The 18,188-nt window shown below is 41.1% G+C and overlaps 1 protein-coding gene across 4 annotated transcripts in view; it reads left to right on the forward strand.

The window, feature by feature from the left end:
• SGMS1 (sphingomyelin synthase 1) overlaps positions 1-18,188 on the forward strand; it is a 498,565-nt gene that overhangs the window by 348,731 nt on the left and 131,646 nt on the right. The window contains exon 1 of one of the 4 annotated variants that reach the window (XM_073596330.1): positions 11,480-11,620. The exons of the other annotated variants lie outside the window; for them this stretch is intronic. The gene's annotated coding sequence lies outside the window, so the exon portion shown is untranslated. Of the gene's footprint in view, positions 1-11,479; positions 11,621-18,188 lie in introns of those variants that run through there. 4 annotated transcript variants of the gene reach the window in all.

Here is an 18,188-nt window from a genome sequence, read left to right on the forward strand (position 1 = left end):
TACATGCTTATATACAATTGAAGAGGAGGTCCCCCCTCCTGCTCATATTACTCTAACAATACACCTGTAACCAGAAACCTAATTAACATGAGCTAGTTATCTAATCATTTACCCAAACTTGGTGACTCAGAGATATGACCTTTCAGAGTAGACTTGCCGTCTCACTCAACTTACAATACACATAAGTATAAACACATTCCCCAATAGTTTTCTAGGAGACAAAGGTGTGTAATGAGCACAATAAACTATTGGGTGAAAGACCCAGGCTTTCCAGATCTTATTAATCAGCATTCCTTTCACATACATCTGTCCACTGAGTCCCAAGCTGGCAGAGACCATCATGGCCCCCTTAATAATGTCCTTTTGCATTACATAACGGAATACCTTCCTAAATGCTTGTAGCTCCCTCAAATGCCAGGGCCCATAGTCGGTAGGCAAGAGGCTAGCATTCAGTCCCCTCCAAAAGCCTCTGTCTCGGGTGAGTCTGTCACAGCATATAATTGGTTGATTGACCTGAACACCGCTTCGTCTAATTTAAGCACAGTGAACATTCACTGCAAGGGGGAAAGCCTCTACATCTTTAGTAAAGCAACCCCAACAATCTCCTGGTTTGCTACGTGTTACAAAGTTTAATGTATACAGCATTTAATATAAATATATATTACATATGAACACTCAAAACATGAAAATTATATATAAAACAATACAAATTTATTACAAAAAGTAAATAACATCATACAACATGAATAAAACTGAAACACATGATATACAGAAACAGTCCACAAATGGATAAATGGAAGAGGTCCAAACCAACTGTCAGGGAGACAGATGAAATCCAACGCGTTTCAACATGTGAGGTAGAGGTTTTCTTGGGGAAAAAGGAATGGGCTGAGAACTTCCAGGTAAATGCAAACAATCTACAATGGTAATATAGACATTATTACACGTGGCTTTCAAAACATCACATATTTGTTAGACTAATCAACATAATCATTGTTAGTAGACATAAAGCAGAAAGACATACATATTGGTATCAGTACTAACCTCATTTGTTACATGTTTCAAACAATGGAGATCATATACTCAACATAGAAGAGGAAAACGGAAACGCCTGAAAAGGCGTCAAGCAAGCCGGAGCAGGATGGGAATAAATCATGTCCATTTGGAGCCCTCCCGTATCTGAGAACCACCTCCCAAAAGGGGGGCCAGAGCACTCACAGATGACAGACCAGCACAGATCTGAATGTGAAACAGAAGGATGAGAAATGGGGGAGTAATGTAATAAACTAATGCACAAAAGAAACTAATGCACACAGTAGAGGAACACTCATTAGAGTTAACCATATATATCTAAATACACATATCTATCGCTTTAAAGTTTGTAGATTGAATTTTTCAGAGCAAAAGTTCTTTCACAGACCCACATCAACTGAAAATGTCCACTAGTGTTTTAATAAAGCTCCGCCGCATATGGAGCCATAGAGACCTCTCATACTTCAAAGTTACTGCCCCGATATGTTGGCTAGATAGATAACCAGCAGCGAACCTAGGACCAAAAAATCAAATATAATGTTCATTTGTAGAATGCCAGGAAAAATATGCAAGCATTAATGTTACAAAGAGGGGAAAAATACCCCATCATTGTACACAGATGTCACAAAGTATGCTGGCCCAGGGATCTTACCTAGAGAGTGTCACGGATGCAGCGATGTCCTATGTCTCCAAAGTGAAGCCAGGACCATACTAAACTGGCAGGTTTATATAAGGGCCAGGGTGAGAGGAGGGGTGTGGTGAATGTGCTTGACCTGTGATAATTCATCTATGACGCTCCATGAGTGGCCCCCCTTGAGCTGGCGGCACACCACGCCATGCCGCCAACACGTGAGTGATCGTGATGGCATTAACCATTTTCTGACCGCCACATGACTATATACGTCCTGACTTTGAAGAGGGATATATTGGTAATGGCAGCAGCTGCTGCCACAACCGAGGTATCCATCTCTTCAGAAGGCGGTTCGGTTAACGATAATGGTGGTCTCTGCGGCGGATTCGCCGTGAGATCACTGTTATCGGCGGCGGGAAAGGGCCTCCTGCTGCTCTCCCGTGCCCTCCGCCGCTTACCGGAGCCATCGGCAGCGGCGGAGGCGATCGGGACCTGTCCGTGGCTGGGTATGGAGACGAGTGAGGCTAAGAAGGCCCCCACCCGTCTCCATACCATAGCAGGGCGGAAGCAACGTCAAAACGTCACTTCCGCCCATACGTCTTAAAGGCACATTTTTCTGTTGTCATTTTTTTCAAATGACAAATTTTTTTTTTTTCTTTTATTGCATTTAAGTCCAATTATGAGATCTGAGGACTTTTTGACCCCCAGCTCTCATATTTAAGAGGACCTGTAATGCTTTTTTCTATTACAAGGGATGTTTACATTCCTTGTAATAGGAATAAAATTGACCCAAATTTTTTTTTTCTAAAACAGTGTAAAAATAAAATAAAATAAATAAGAAATTTTTTTTTTTTAAAGCGTTATCACGAGCTCGCGCACAGAAGCGAACGCATACGTGAGTGGCGCCCGCATATGAAAACGGTGGTCAAACCACACATGTAAGGTATCGCCGTGATCATCAGAGCGAGAGTAATAATTCTAGCCCTAGACCTCCTCTGTAACTCAAAACATGCAACCTGTAGAATTTTTTAAACGTCGCCTATGGAGATTTTTAAGGGTAAAAGTTTGACGTAATTCCACGAGCGGGCGCAGTTTTGAAGCGTGACATGTTTGGTATCAATTTACTCGGCGTAACATTATCTTTCACAATATAAAAAAAATTGGGCTAACTTTACTGTTGTCTTATTTTTTTATTCAAAAAAGTGAATCTTTTCCAAAAAAAGTGCACTTGTAAGACCGCTGTGCAAATACGGTGTGACAAAAAGTATTGCAATGATTGCCATTTTATTCTCTAGGGTGTTAGAAAAAAATGTATAATGTTTGGGGGTTCTAAGTAATTTTCTAGCAAACACCGAGTCTGAAAAAAAGGCCCGGTCTTAAAGTGGTTAAACCGCGGCCCCACCTGCCAACGATGCCATCGAGGAGCATCACAAATGACATCATCAAGAGCAGACGCCCCAGCTGATTGCACGACGACGTGGCGAGCTGCGTCACCCACTGATGCAACCAGGGCTTGAAGAAGCATGGTTACCCAGGCATCATAGCCCAAACAAGCCACTGTCACTGCGCCAAAATGGGGCGGACCGTATTGCCCTGGTGTGTCAGATGGGAGATTAAGAAAAAATAGCATGGGGGGGGGGTAAACAAGGGAAATGACAATTAGGCACTGGAGAGCTTGAGATAAAGTACAACTACACTCAGGAAAGAACTGGATTTGATAAATCCATATTGGTGGGCCATAGCAAAATAGCCATAGACCCGACCTTGATGCCTGAAAAAAGGAAAGAGATAAAAGAAAAAAAAAACCTGTCTGCAAACCAGATATTTATTTGTTTGGATTTGTGACACATGAGATCAGTAAATGACCCTGTATATACAGTGGCAAAAAAGGAGTAGGAGGATTTTTGCGGTGCCAAGTACAAGAAAGCAAAGTTGACTTTTATCAGTTAAAAATAAAACATAATTTTATTAACATAACATAGTTAAAAAAACATGCTGTTTTAAAGCAATGTGAAATTACAAACGTTTGGTGGTCAAAAGTATACAGGTGAATGGTAAATTGCAGATGGAAATATTGCACACTAGCCCGACATGTTTCGCTACTTTAGCTTATTCAGGGGATGTGCAAGACTTTAATGAGACCGCTAGATAAGTAGAAAAAACAAGGTTGTAACTAAAGTTTGAAAAGATACAATCAAATATGAATACAAAATATTAGATTTAAGTATGAACTTGGTTGCCAAAAGAAAAGGGGAAACATGGGTATGGACACTTACCCTGTACACTGGTAACACCCTTAAACCACCAGGCCGGACCCCAGACTAGGCCCTAAAGGACCCGATCCAAGGGAATCAATTAGGCGTGGCCATAGAGAGCTGATAGGGGGACACTAGAGAATGGAAAAATTTCCATAGAGTTAAAAAAAAAAGTACAAATATGACTCGATGTAAAAAAGCAAAAAAAAGGGACAAACGTCTCCTGAAATACATACTCACATAGAGTGTTTTTGTTAATCTAATTGTCTATGGAGAGGATACACTTGAATATATCTGAAGGGGGGCTCTGTAAAGTCAACTGCAAAGGCAGACTGGAAGAATAAGTAAAAAAGTTTTTTATTTTATGTGGGGCATACTTAATATTGGCAAAGTATAAATAGAAAAGAAGGTGTGAATTGTTATTGAGGAGGTAAGGGTGGCTCAGAATAGTGATCAGAAACAAACATTGCTGAATGAACCTAAGTAATGAAGTAGTGTAATATATGGGGGAGGGGAAGCGCTCCACAACTGAAAGCCTTAAAATAGAGAAATAGTATGGGAGTAAAATAGGAGGAAAAACGCCCAACCTTAAGAATCCAGGGGGTGAAGGGTAAAAACACCAGTGATGAAGAATTTCAGTGGGGAACCAGTAGGTAGTTGAATAAAGATAAGGTAACAAAGCTTAGGAATATAAATGAACAGTTGTGTGGTGTCCAGTCATGCTGTGTAGTAGCTTACCTCTACGAAGATGGCCACAGTGTGAGTGTCTCCCTCTGGCTTAGGCTGAAATGACAGCCAGAAGAGCCGGTTTAAATCAGCCCTCCGACGAGCCGGCGTGTGACGTCGCCGGCTCGAGGCAGACATAAAGACGCCTGTGCGCATGCGCACGGGCAGCCTTCAAACCTCTAACTACAATGACCAGGGGGCTAAGTGACGGAGGGGAGGTGTCAGGCACGTTCGAGGAAAGGGCGCGCCCAGAACCGTCCCGACCAATCGCCGCACTCCCCAGGTATGCAAAAGAGGGAGTAAAAACCTGGATAGCCTAGGCCATCCAGGATCGAAAGGAGGGTGCCCGGCGCCGCCAGGCGTATGAGGGGGCTTGCTGCATGATGGATGGGGCAAGCCCTGGGCCTCCGTATGGCCCGCCAACATTAATGCCCAGGGTCGGTGAGGATTGAGGACAATTAGAGACCATCCCTTCCCCCCCCCCCCCCCTTTTCCCTTGTCCCTTCTCCATTTCCTATTTCCCTTCCCTTTCCCTCCCCTCCTCATCCCAGCCCCCTTCCCTTTTCCCATGGACAAATTGTATATTCATATTTCCAATTGTCTATTTGTTATAGATTTATTTATTTGGAATTAGTATTTATTTTGTATTAAACTCTCTCTGATAGAATATACATGTCACTGTTTGGCCTATTCTCAGTGTACTAAAATACTTTCTTTGATACAATACTTGAGTTACTGTTTGTGTTTTATATATAATCTCTGTAAATGAACATGGTTGCCTATTGGACACTTAAAGTGGTGTTCCGGCCGAAATTATACTTTTTAAATAAAAATACCCCTATAATACACAAGCTTAATGTATTCTAGTAAAGTTAGTCTGTAAACTAAGGTCTGTTTTGTTAGTTTATAGCAGTAGTTTGTTATTTTATAAACTTACAGCAGGCCGTGGCCATCTTAAGTGTGGGCATCTGAAGCCAGACTGTATTTCTTCCTGGATCTCATCCTTCCAGATCTCGAACATGCTCAGTGCAGCACAAGCAGTGTAATAGGTTTAAGGTGAGGTTTCCATAGCAACGGCAGTTTCAGAGGAAGTTGCCGCCCCACATGCTCAGTGCAGCACAAGCAGTGTAATAGGTTTCAGGTCAGGTTTCCATAGTAACGGCAGTTTTGGAGGAAGTTGCCGCCCCTTCCCAGAAGGCATTGCAAACAGGAAATGATGCGATGGGCCGCGGCCAGGGAGGAGGAAGTGAAAAATGAATACAGCAGATATACAGTAGGTGCTGAGAAAAAATTTTTAAAAATATCCAATTTGTTTACAGTGCACAGTTTAGTGAGGGATGCTGAAGAGTTGTAAAAGTGGGTGGAACTCCACTTTAATTGATTGGTGCATTTGTGGTCCTGCTCCACCACCCCTGTATCTGTTTTAATTTTTCCCCTTCTTTCCCCATCCATCCATGCCGGCCCTTCTGTAATTGTCCTCAACCCTCACCGACCCTGGGCATTATTGTTGGCGGGCCATACGGACGCCCAGGGCTTGCCCCATCCATCATGCAGCAAGCCCCCTCATACACCTGGCGGCGCCGGGCACCCTCCTTTCGATCCTGGATGGCCCAGGCTATCCAGGTTTTTACTCCCTCTTTTACATCGCTGCATACCTGGGGATTGCGGCGATTGGTCGGGACGGTTCTGGGCGCGCCCTTTCCTTGAACGTGCCTGACCCCTCCCCTCCGTCGCTTAGCCCCCTGGTCACTGTAGTTAGAGGTTTGAAGGCTGCCCGTGCGCATACGCACAGGCGTCTTTACGTCCGCCTCGAGCCAGCGACGTCACACGGCGGCTTGTCGGAGGGCTGATTTAAAACGGCTCTTCTGGCTGTCTTTTCAGCCTTAGCCAGAGGGAGACACTCACACTGTGGCCATCTTCGTAGAGGTAAGCTACTACACAGCATGACTGGACACCACACAACTGTTCATTTATATTCCTAAGCTTTCTTACCTTATCTTTATTCAACTACCTACTGGTTCCCAACTGAAATTCTTCATCACTGGTGTTTTTACCCTTCACCCCCTGGATTCTTAAGGTTGGGCGTTTTTCCTCCTATTTTACTCCCATACTATTTCTCTATTTTAAGGCTTTCAGTTGTGGAGCGCTTCCCCTCTCCCATCTATTTCACTACTTCATTGCTTAGGTTCATTCAGCAATGTTTGTTTCTGATCACTATCCTGAGCCACCCTTACCTCCTCAATAACAATTCACACCTTCTTTTCTATTTATACTTTGCCAATATTAAGTATGCCCCACATAAAATGAAAAACTTTTTTACTTATTCTTCCAGTCTGCCTTTGCAGTTGACTTTACAGAGCCCCCCTTCAGATACATTCAAGTGTATCCTCTCCATAGGCAGTTAGATTAACAAAAACACTATGTGAGTATGTATTTCAGGAGACGTTTGTCCCTTTTTTTTTGCTTTTTTTGCTTTTTTACATTGAGTCATATTTTTACATTTTTAACTCTATGGAAATTTTACCATTCTCTAGTGTCCCCCTATCAGCTGTCTATGGTCACGCCTAATTGATTCCCTTGGATCGGGTCCTTTGGGGCGTAGTCTGGGGTCCGGCCTGGTGGTTTAAGGGTGTTACCAGTGTACAGGGTAAGTGTCCATACCCATGTTTCCCCTTTTTCTTTTGGCAACCAAGTTCATACTCAAATCTAATATTTTGTATTCATATTTGATTGTATCTTTTTCAAACTTTAGTTACAACCTTGTTTTTTCTACTTATCTAGTGGTCTCATTAAAGTCTTGCACATCCCCTGAGGAAGCTAAAGTAGCGAAACATGTCGGGCTAGTGTGCAATATTTCCATCTGCGATTTACCATTCACCTGTATACTTTTGACCACCAAACGTTTGTAATTTCGCATTACTTTAAAACAGCATGTTTTTTTAACTATGTTATGTTAATAAAATTATGTTTTATTTTTAACTGATAAAAGTCAACTTTGCTTTCTTGTACTTGGCACCGCAAAAATCCCCCTACTCCTTTTTTGCTGCATATATCTTTACTGGGATGAGGTGTCTAATCTAGGAGTGTTGCTTTCATCAACCGGACCTACCACATGCTTCCTGTATATACAGTATTTACATTATGTGCCATATTCAATATAGTAATTCAATCCAAAACGATACCATTATTCACTGACAAAATTCATTTAGTCAGTTGGAATCAAACACTCGTAAGATATATAGCAGATATAATAGCATTAACATAGGTACAAAGACCAACAAGTTGATAAACAGATTTGGGGGGGGGGGGGAGTGTAGAGAATGCCTATATAGCTATTTATTCATTCTCTGGACCGCCCGAGATGAATCCCTCCAAAAGGGGCTTGTAAGAAATTGTCTCATTAAGGCCCGGAAAGGTGGTGGCGTTGAGTCTTAAAATCCAGCGCTGCTCCTGCTGCAGAAGTGTCTTATTCCAGTCACCACCTCTAAGGCCTGGGTGCACTCGGTCCAATATTGGCAATTTTATCCGTGGAAAAAGACCACCATGAAAAAAAGTGACATGCCTTCCCAGTGGCAGATTTTTTGCACCAGACATGTTGATCAGCTTTTTAGATGTTTTAACTAATTGCTGTATAGAGTGTAACTCATGAAGGACCATATAAGTCTCCAGTACAAATGCACCCCAACTGGGGTATCCATCCTATTCTTTGGGAAACCCTGATTTACTGGTTGGATATATTAAAACTATTATCTCTGCCTTATGTTTGGCCACTGCATGGACAGTTTAATTATGAAGCCAACATCATTGGTATTTTAGTACATCATAAGGGCTGTAACCAACGTCTCATGGTTAACATTCTTTCAGTGCCTGTTGATAGTATAAAATCAGCTCATCTCCAGGAGGAAAAGCTTGCTCTTTCTCACAGCCTTCCTGGCAGCAGTATTGCCTGTCTCAGTACATTTGCGCTCCTTTGTCATAAATATTTTTCCCTTTCACATATAATAATAGCATGAGATATATGTACCAGTCTCTGCCAGGTTCGCCTTGCTCTCCCACCGCTTTCTTTCCCAGATGTGGCTGAAAAGCTATTTTCATCTCTGTCCAGCAGCCCTCTCACTATTCCTTGCAAAAAAATAAAATGAGCAAAAAACGTACAATGATGAATGAATTCAGGGAAATTGCTGAGTATTGTAGGTTCTATTAAAGAGTCCAATGTCTTTAAGCTGATTGCTATTCGAAACCATACAAATACGTTGAATTTTGTCATTGAGGGTGCCAACATAATTATGTTTGTTTTATATAGCTTTTTAATTCTTCTAAATGCAGCTCATTATTGCTGCATCAAACAATGACATCATTACGGCAGTCCATATCTAGTGTCCAGTGATGTTTAGTGAGCCTTCTTATGAATGACTTGGCTTTGAAGCTTGCATTGTCTACTGTAAACGACAAGTTGGTAGGGAGCCAGCGTATAGACCAAAGACAACCAAAAGACTGGCAAGAAACAAACACTGCTCTTATAAATGTTTAATAGGCCTTACTTTAATACATTGTTTGTCCATGGTTTGTTAAAAGTACACATATACTGAAAGCCAGTGCCAGGACCAGGTTCAGCAGGGACCGGCAAAATTTTGATCCATCTATGGCTCTTCCCCTATTAAGGGAGTAAACCTAGTGATTAACTTCTCTCAAACTCGACTGTTGGCAGATTTGTGTTCGATTGGCCCACGCAGCCGATTGGCTGCAGCTCTGATCAGTGTTTTCTGGCAGCAGAGAAGTCCTGCAATAGCCAGAATACAATAGCACATACCTTGAATACCATTACTTCAAATGTGTGGATGGAAAAATTCAGTTTTAAAAATAGAAAAATTAATCATCTATGGCAAACGTAGTGTCACTAAAGACCACAAAAGTAAAATCAGTCTGTATGTGCAGTAAAGTATGCTTGTTATACTCACTGTGGAACCTAAGGGGTTACCCCCTGCATTGTGTAAAAAGCCTGTTTGATCCTGTCATCTTCCACAGTCCCCAATCCATCTGCTGATAGTACAGAGCCTTGAGAGCACTCTGCACATGCTCAGTTTGGTGTGTATTGCTAGAGAGTTAGTTATTTTCTTGAGAGGGTGCGTGTGATCAGCACAGGGCCAATCACTGTCCAGACAGAGGGTTAGGGGTCATGCAGACTCATAGGACAGTCAGATGAGAATGATAACTCCTCCTACAAGCTTTAACCAGTGCTCGGCTGGACAAGTATAGAAGTCATAATACTGCTATAAACTGTGATGATAAAAGGTATTTATCAGTTTATATTTACTAAAATAATTGCATTGCCATGTTCTGTGTACTGTGGGAGACCAGATATAGTGAATGCAGGGTCCTTGGTTTAGTAACACTTTAAGGGTAGCATATTTTAGTTCATGGGAGAGGTGTTGCAAAGTGGTTAAATCATTGTGGTTATAAGTATGGGGAAATGGAACCAGAGTTTCATTAAGACAATGGTAACCAAAATCAGTTTTTTCATCTGGTAACTAGCTCTATGGGGTTGGTTTACTAAAACTGGAGTGCAAAATCTGGTGCAGCTCTGCATAGAAACCAATCAGCTTGGTAAGCTTTTTTTTTTTCCCAAAGCTTATTTGAACAAGCTGAAGTTAGAAGCCAATTGGCTACCATACACAACTGCACCAGATTTTGCACTCTCCAGTTTTAGTAAATCAACCCCTATGTGTGGCTGAAAAATGCAGCAGCTGGACACTGTACCAAAGCGTACTAACATTTAGCGCCATATGCACCCAGGGCTGAGTGCCCTAGGAACACAAGTCTGCATTCCATGCATTTGTCCCTGGGCGCTTATAAACCTAAACCGTAGGAGTGTCCAACTGCCATATTTTTCAGCCTCGTATAGGCTTTTACTGGCTGCTTGTAGCCTGTGCCTTCCTCCCGAACGGAAATGCCAGAATCTCAGATGCATGGACTACGTTGGTGTGCATTAGGCCTTTTGAAGGATAATTTTATATGAGGACAACTGTTCCCACAGACAATACCAACCAGCAGGTCTGGAGCATGGTTACCAGTTCATCACCCTGTCTAGCAAAAAACAGCTGGATTGGGCTATTGTCATCTTCTGTCTGTGGATGCGTTAATGGAAGGGCTGAATCTCTTGCGAGTTTGTAACTGTTTAGTATTTATAAAAGCTTCAGGAATAGGTCCAGGCTTACATTTCAATCCTAATTTCTTTGATAAATATGCTAAAGGCATACATAATAAAATATTCATGTACATTTTGCCTTCATATTATTTTGCCATTAACTAATTAAAAATGAAAGTAAAGGTCCTTTTAAAGACAAATGAAAATTTTGCGGAGTAGTTAGTGTTCTAGTTATATATTCATAGCATGTGTAGTGAACCTGAACTGAATTCTATGATTGCAGCCCCTCAAGGCACAGTGTAAGTATCCTGTTCACACAGTGCCCTGTACAGGTGACGTCCTCAGCACTCCTCAGTCACATGTTGCTGCATCTGACTCCTTTTTTTTTACAAGTTTAAATGACTGTGCCTTAATTTAATTGCATATAATTGAAATGTGGAGGCAAGAATAAGGATCTAACCTCCTATTCCATAACCGCAAGTCCCGATACTTTCTGCTAAGCCACATATTGCCTCATTTACTTTAATTTGACATTCAGCTTTGTAATGGATAAATTCTTACCAGCTATGTTACATTCTATTATGTACTGAACATTGTATAGGTAAATTCATTATAAAGTCTTAGCCTGGGCATGCCAGCTCACTGTTTTAGCAGGTTAAATTGCTGGGAGGTTTTCAGATTCATATCAGATGTTAGTCTATTGGCAGTCTGTGACAGAAGCAAATTGTGTAATAGACACTCAGCTTTCTCAGAAAAGTTTAGTTCAAGAGGTTCTCAAGGATCTGTTCTGCAAATATTACAGCTAAAGGAAGCCTGTCCCATAGAGACCAGGTATTGTTTATTTTGGGTTTTGTTTTGGGTTTTTTTTAATGGTAATATTTAGGCATGCATCCTGTATTACAAAAAGAAATGTGGGTCACAGTAAAAGACGCCTGAACTGTTTCGGTTAGACTTTGGGGGGGGGGGGGGAGTTCAAGTTTGGTATTTCTAAGGTACAAATCAGCAATAATATACTGCATATTAAAGGTGTCTAACGAAATCTGGTGATGCTTGCTTTAACACAGTCCGCTTTGTTTTATTATTTTTTGTATCTGATAATGTATGCAAAAAATGTGGTAATAGCATCTTATGTGAGTGTCAGTGGACAGGTGTAGTTTGTAGTGAAAGAATCTGGGAGGTGAGAAATGCTTTGCAGAGGTGTATAGTATACTGCATGTCTTTCAGTGTACAGATATAGCTAAAGGGGAGATGGATGGGAAATAAGAGGTGCTTGCCTTGGGCTCATGGTATACTGCATGTCTTCCAGTGGACAGATGCAGCTAGAGGGGAGGTGGCTAGGAGGTAAGAGATCCCCTGTAGGGGCTCATGGTACTGCACACCTTCTAGTGGACAAATGCAGCTAGAGGGGAAGTGGCAAGGAGGTGAGGGATGCCCTCCAGGGGCTCATGGTATACTGCATGACTTCCAGGGTAAGTCATGGCTGGGAAATTAAGTGGTACTTGTCGTGGGCTCATGGTAAATGGTATGTCTTTCAGTGGACAGATACAGCTAGAGGGGAGATGGCTACGAGGTAAGAGATACCTTCTAGAGGCTTATGGTACTGCACGTCTTCTAGTGGACAAATGCAGCTAGAGGGGACGTGGCCAGGAGGTAAGGGATGCCCTCCAGAAGCCTCATGGTATACTGCATGACTTCCAGGGTAAGTGTCCAGGAGGTGAGATATCTTATCCAGAGGTTCATGGTACTTGCACATCTTCTAGTGGACAGATGTCCTCAAGAGGCTCATGGTTTACTGCATGTCTTTCAGTGGACAGGGGCACCTGGGGGTGAAGTGCCCCTGAGACTGGAGATACCTTCTAGAGGCTCATGGTATACTGCATGTCTTCCAGTGTACAGGGGCACCTAGACTGAAGACCACCTAAAGGCCCATGGTGTACTGCATGTCTTCAGGAGACAAGTGCATTTTAAAGTGGGAACAGTGGCTAGAAGGGAAGTGGCCAAAAGGAGAGAGATACCCCCCAGGTGTACTGCATGTCTTCTAGTAGAGAGGCTGGCTCTTCACTTTAATATTATAGCCATATTGTATATATTACTATTTCAGGCACTCCATCATGTATTTGGCCATATTTTCTATGACAAGTTATGATTTGCTCACTATAAAAAATATTTTTTGGCTTTTAGGTCTGTAGAGTAGCGTATGCACACTCATAAACATAAACATGTGTTCATGTCAGACAATTTTATATCTTTCTATGGGTGTTTACTCACATCTTGAAACCTTCTGGTGATTAGTTTTATACAAGAACAAACTTGTGGGTTTTAAATAATTTTACACGTTTCTTCCCATTTGATGTGGAATCATTATTTCTGTAGTGTAAAGGGTAGATCCAACGAAAGCCACTTAGGGCTTGTACATATGTCTTGTATGCTGGGAAAATTCTCTGGCAATGCTTGTTCTGCAAACATAAATTTTCTTATTATCTTTGGGACTTGTGCACAGGAAAAGTAAATAATCTTTACAAAATACTGGGAGAAATTTTTCCAACCATACTGAATGTGTTACTATACCAGGATACAAGTAAATGGGTTAAAAACACCCTGTGTTTTCTGTTGGGGTTAGGTTAGTTAGATAAAAGGTTCTGTTGTATACATGAAGCAAAAGAGACTCCACCGCACAGGTAGATCCAGACCGGAATGAACAAATCCTTAACCTCCAGGGGAGAAGAGCCCCAGGTGCTGGCTAATGCTGAGACAGGCAGGGAGTGTACGAAAAAAGTTCTGGACAGCTGCACTCCGGGAGAAAATTCAAGTGTCTTTATTGAAGATACTGGATCATGAAGTACACAGGACACCACAGCGAAAAAGTACAGGACAACAGCTGACGCGTTTCACACTTATACGAAGTGCTTACTCATAGTAAGTAAGCACTTAGTATAGGTGTGAAATGCGTCAGCTGTTGTCCTGTACTTTTTCGCTGTGGTGTCCTGTGTACTTCATGATCCAGTATCTTCAATAAAGTCACTTGAATTTTCTTCCGGTGTGCGGCTGTCCAGAACTTTTTTCATACACTTCCTTCTGTTGTATGCATGCCGTAAATTATCACACTAAGAAAAGATCCTCAAGTTACTACCTCCTATAGATTCTTTATAAGATAAATACGTATCCACATACAGGTAACTACCTAAAATGTCTCAAAGAGAGAGACTTAAGGGATGGGAGCTATTGGTAAGAAGATTGAGCCAAATCAGGTTTTTATTTGTAGTCTTGGCATACATGCCGTAAAGCGGAGCTGGAAGGCTTCAGTTTTTGGTATAGATGACGTTCAAGTATTGATATGCCATAGTGGTGTATTATTATTGAATTGAAATACAAATTTGTAGAGTTGTCTGTGGTTTCTGATTACAATTCATGAACAAAGAGGGTGTCAGCAATGCCTAATCACATTATTGTTTTCTTTTATATGTTTCTTTATATCCCGTGTGAGTAAACGGGAAGAAAAATGCTGTTCCCAGGTTTCCACGAGTAACCTAAAGCCTAAACAACCTACGAGGTTGATTTTCTGAAGGCTGTTTCCTGACATGAGAGTGCAGAGAGTCTATTATTTTTGGTGACGTGGATCTTGTTTTGCACACAGTGAGATAAGAAGGCACATCATTTTGCAGTCTACAAATGTAGCAAACTCATTTCTCTATTTGTATGTGTATATTTACAACATGTGCATAGAATAAATGTAATATACTAACATAGAATAGTACTATAATATATTACCTCGCATAGGTTGTAATATTTACGCTAAACCATGTGTATCTCAAAAATGTTAAAAGGACTGCAGTTCCATTTTAAAGTTGCTGAAAAAATAATATAAACTCCTTTATAGGGTCTACAACGGCTGTGCTACATTGGATTTGTGGAATTCGTAAAAATATTGTGCTCAATTAATTTTTTAATAAAGTTATAGTTGCATTTTTTCCTTTCTATTACATAATTTCACATCAATATTCATTGGTTCTTATAGTAAGCCTTTCCAAATCCAAAGGTTCCTATATGCAATTATGAATTGTTATTAACGTGTGTATTTCTCGGAACACTAAATTACCTCCTAAGCTTATCATAACAAAATCTGAAATCCTGTGGTGGCGCAACGTTCTAGCTCTGGGTGGGATTTCAGAGCCTGAACGTCACGCCGCCACAGTGGAGGTTCGTGTGGCGGTGTTACATGCGAGTCTAGCGGCATGATATATTGTTTTTTTGCAATCTTACCTGTTCATTGTATGTCCTTTTAATAAATATTACACTATGAGGCATATCTTTTGTTTATGGCCTTTGGTATTTTGGGGCATAGGAATGGAGCTCTACCCTGTGAAGTGAGATATGAGAGGAAATCCTTGTACTGAAAGCGGTGGACATCCTCGTTTTCACCTTTTAATGCTTCTTATGATCTTTTGTTTGGTGAGTGCGCACTGCATTGGGGTGAAAGCTGGTGGAGGCTGGTGATCGGCAGTTGCACTTCTATTTATACATGGAGTGTTACTCACCTGGGTGTAATTTATCAGAGTGGTAACAATTTTACATCGTATAGTTTTTTCTTTTTACGGACTATCTTGAGTTCCAGAGATAAGGATCAAAGGAGAGGCAGGATTCATCATACTCCACATGAGTGGCATCATCAAAGTGTGTTTGCTGCACTTAATTGTGTAGCCATAAATTCTGGTAAGCCTTCAATCTTCATGGTGGTCGGACAGCTTCTTTTACACTTGCCGAGTGGGAACATTGGACTTTTTTGTTTAACACAGAAGGCCTTTTTATGTTTTTTATGTTTCTGTAACTTGCGTTTATAATCATCACAGCGCTGCATATTTTATGTTTATTGCTTTGGAGGATTGGATGTATTGTCTTTTTTTTACTAGCAGCTGTTATTTCATTTTATTTTTCTGCTTAGCGCCCACTTTATTTTCTCAGTGGAGATCAAGATAGATGATCATTTTATGTTCCAAATAGTGGCACCATTGTGTTGGTGTGTTCCACTAGGGCAAATGGTTGGTAGGCAGCTTCCACACAGCAAGGGGTCAAAATGGCCCCCCTGGATTATGGTAACTAAATTATGAACAGAAGATTGAAGCACCACACCCTGAAAATTGAGTCCCAAAAAAAGTTTATTCCAAATACTAATAGCCAAGTATAATATCCAACACATTTTGGGGGGCTGACATCATCCTCTTCATCAGGGTCTGTGAGAAGCCCCCATGTTCTTTTATGTTAACAAGGCAGAGGTCACATGAAAGTCCTTATACCTTGTCACCAATAAGGAAAGGTAATAGTGAATGCTAACTCTGAGTTGCTTGTGCTCTCAACTGAACTGTTAAACCATAAAATGACTGGTGTCATAACTGATCATCTGTGCAGCTCCATGGCAACAGAGGCTAAGATCTTCCTTGTCTGTAATGGCCCATACACAAGATCCGAATATCGTACAAAAACAGTTGTCCGAGGAATTGTATGATATTCGGATCGTGTGTACACTACTTTCGACAGCCGATCACCACCGTTCATCCAATATTATTTGATCAGACATACATGAAAATTTTCCTCGTACGATTCCAGATTTTCTTTTAGTCAGTATAGTTGTCGTCCGAAAATACAATACAAATACATTACAACACATGACATCACTTCCGATTTTTTTTTTTTTGTCTGTCGTAGGAGAATTTTCGTGACTTTATTTAGCTATTCAATTTCTACTTGCGACTATTAAGTGAGAACGGTCGTACGATATTCGGAACGTGTGTACGAGACATAGTGGTTAGGAAGGTTTAGATCCACTTTAATGTCCATGTCTTTCCAACTTGTGTCTTATACCTCAGTTATATCACTAGTTTCTAGTGATTTACCAGGAAACATCATTTGTGCTGCCTTGAATACATTACACTACATTTGCATTTAGGTGAAGGTCATTTAATACCAAAGAGTCTTGTCTTTATGAGTTTGTCAATATATCTTTAGATTGGAGCTGTGAAAAATAAACAACCAGTGACAAGAAGCAACGTGTTTGATGGACCACACACTGCTTTCTGATCAGACATAGTTTATTTTATCTTGAACATATTGACAGAAAATCTATGGAATTTGACTTCTGCTTTTCTATTTTTAACTGTGTCTATAAAACTATCAATAACTAAGCAACTCTAGCTCTAATATATTTTTACTGAGGGTATTATAAATAGAATTCCCACACGATGCATTCAATAAATTGCTACTCTGATTATGTTAAGATGGATATAAAGTTATTATATTGTTAATTTATCTGTTGGAACTTGGACGGCCCAATAATTACAAATGATCTTTCTGAACATTTCCTAGGGGTTTGTAATGGGTTCTTTTGGCAGTTGGATGAAATCGTTATTGTACAGGTAGATTTTTCAAGTCCTGATCCTTTCGACTGTTGTGGTGTTAGGGAAAGGAGTAAAGTACTGCTCATGCACTAGAGTCGGACTACGTGGTTACTGTTGGAACAATAGCCAATGCTCATGACAAAACCACTGTGGCTTTTTGTTCTGAAAACGTTAATTTCGCTGGAGATCACTGGGAATGACCAAACCATTTTGTATTGCTAGCAGATCAAGGGTATTAAAGTATTTTGTCTTTTTTTACTCCCCACAGTAGGAAAGAGAAACTTTAGGGCTCAAATAAAGCTAGTGAGCAAATGGCCTAGAGGAAACACTTCATCTGTAATGGTCATTCCACCTATTTTGCCTTAATTGGGGTTTTATATGATCCAAATATAACCAGATTCAGATGCAACTGCAGCCTCTTGTCTTGATTCTTTAATGCTCAGCCTACTTACCTAAAAATCACATACCCCTGGGTATGTTTCTTGTGGTAAAGGAACTGATCAAGTAAAAGACTGTGGGCGAGATTGGGTGTCACTTTGCCCAAAGATTGACAGCAAGCAGTAAGAGCAAGTGGCTGGTGCCAGCAGCACCCTCATGGTGGTGTTCCTGAATCTATAAACTCTGCTGTCAGGGCCTGGACTTGAACCTGGGACCTCTGCTGTGTCTGGCGATGACTCTTATCACAGAGCTACCTGAGATGCTGAACAGCGCCTTGAACTGAACCTTGAACTCTTTGCTCCTCCCAATAACTTCCTTATTTAAGCCATGTCTCTGCACTTCCTGTTTGCCAGATTATTGTGCTCCCTTCAACCAGTGCCTCACTCTCGTCTTCCCTACTGCCGTCCATATTTTGCTACACTCGTTATTGACCCTTGGCTTGTCTCAATTACGCTTCTGCCTGATCCCAACCTGCAACTACTCATTACTGACCTTTGGCTTGTTTTACTGACTATGCTTCTGTTTGATCTTTACCTATTTATCTGCTTCTGGACCCCAGCTTGCTCACCTCC

This window comes from Aquarana catesbeiana, linkage group LG08 (genome assembly GCF_042186555.1).
Source record: "Aquarana catesbeiana isolate 2022-GZ linkage group LG08, ASM4218655v1, whole genome shotgun sequence".
NCBI lineage: Eukaryota > Metazoa > Chordata > Amphibia > Anura > Ranidae > Aquarana > Aquarana catesbeiana.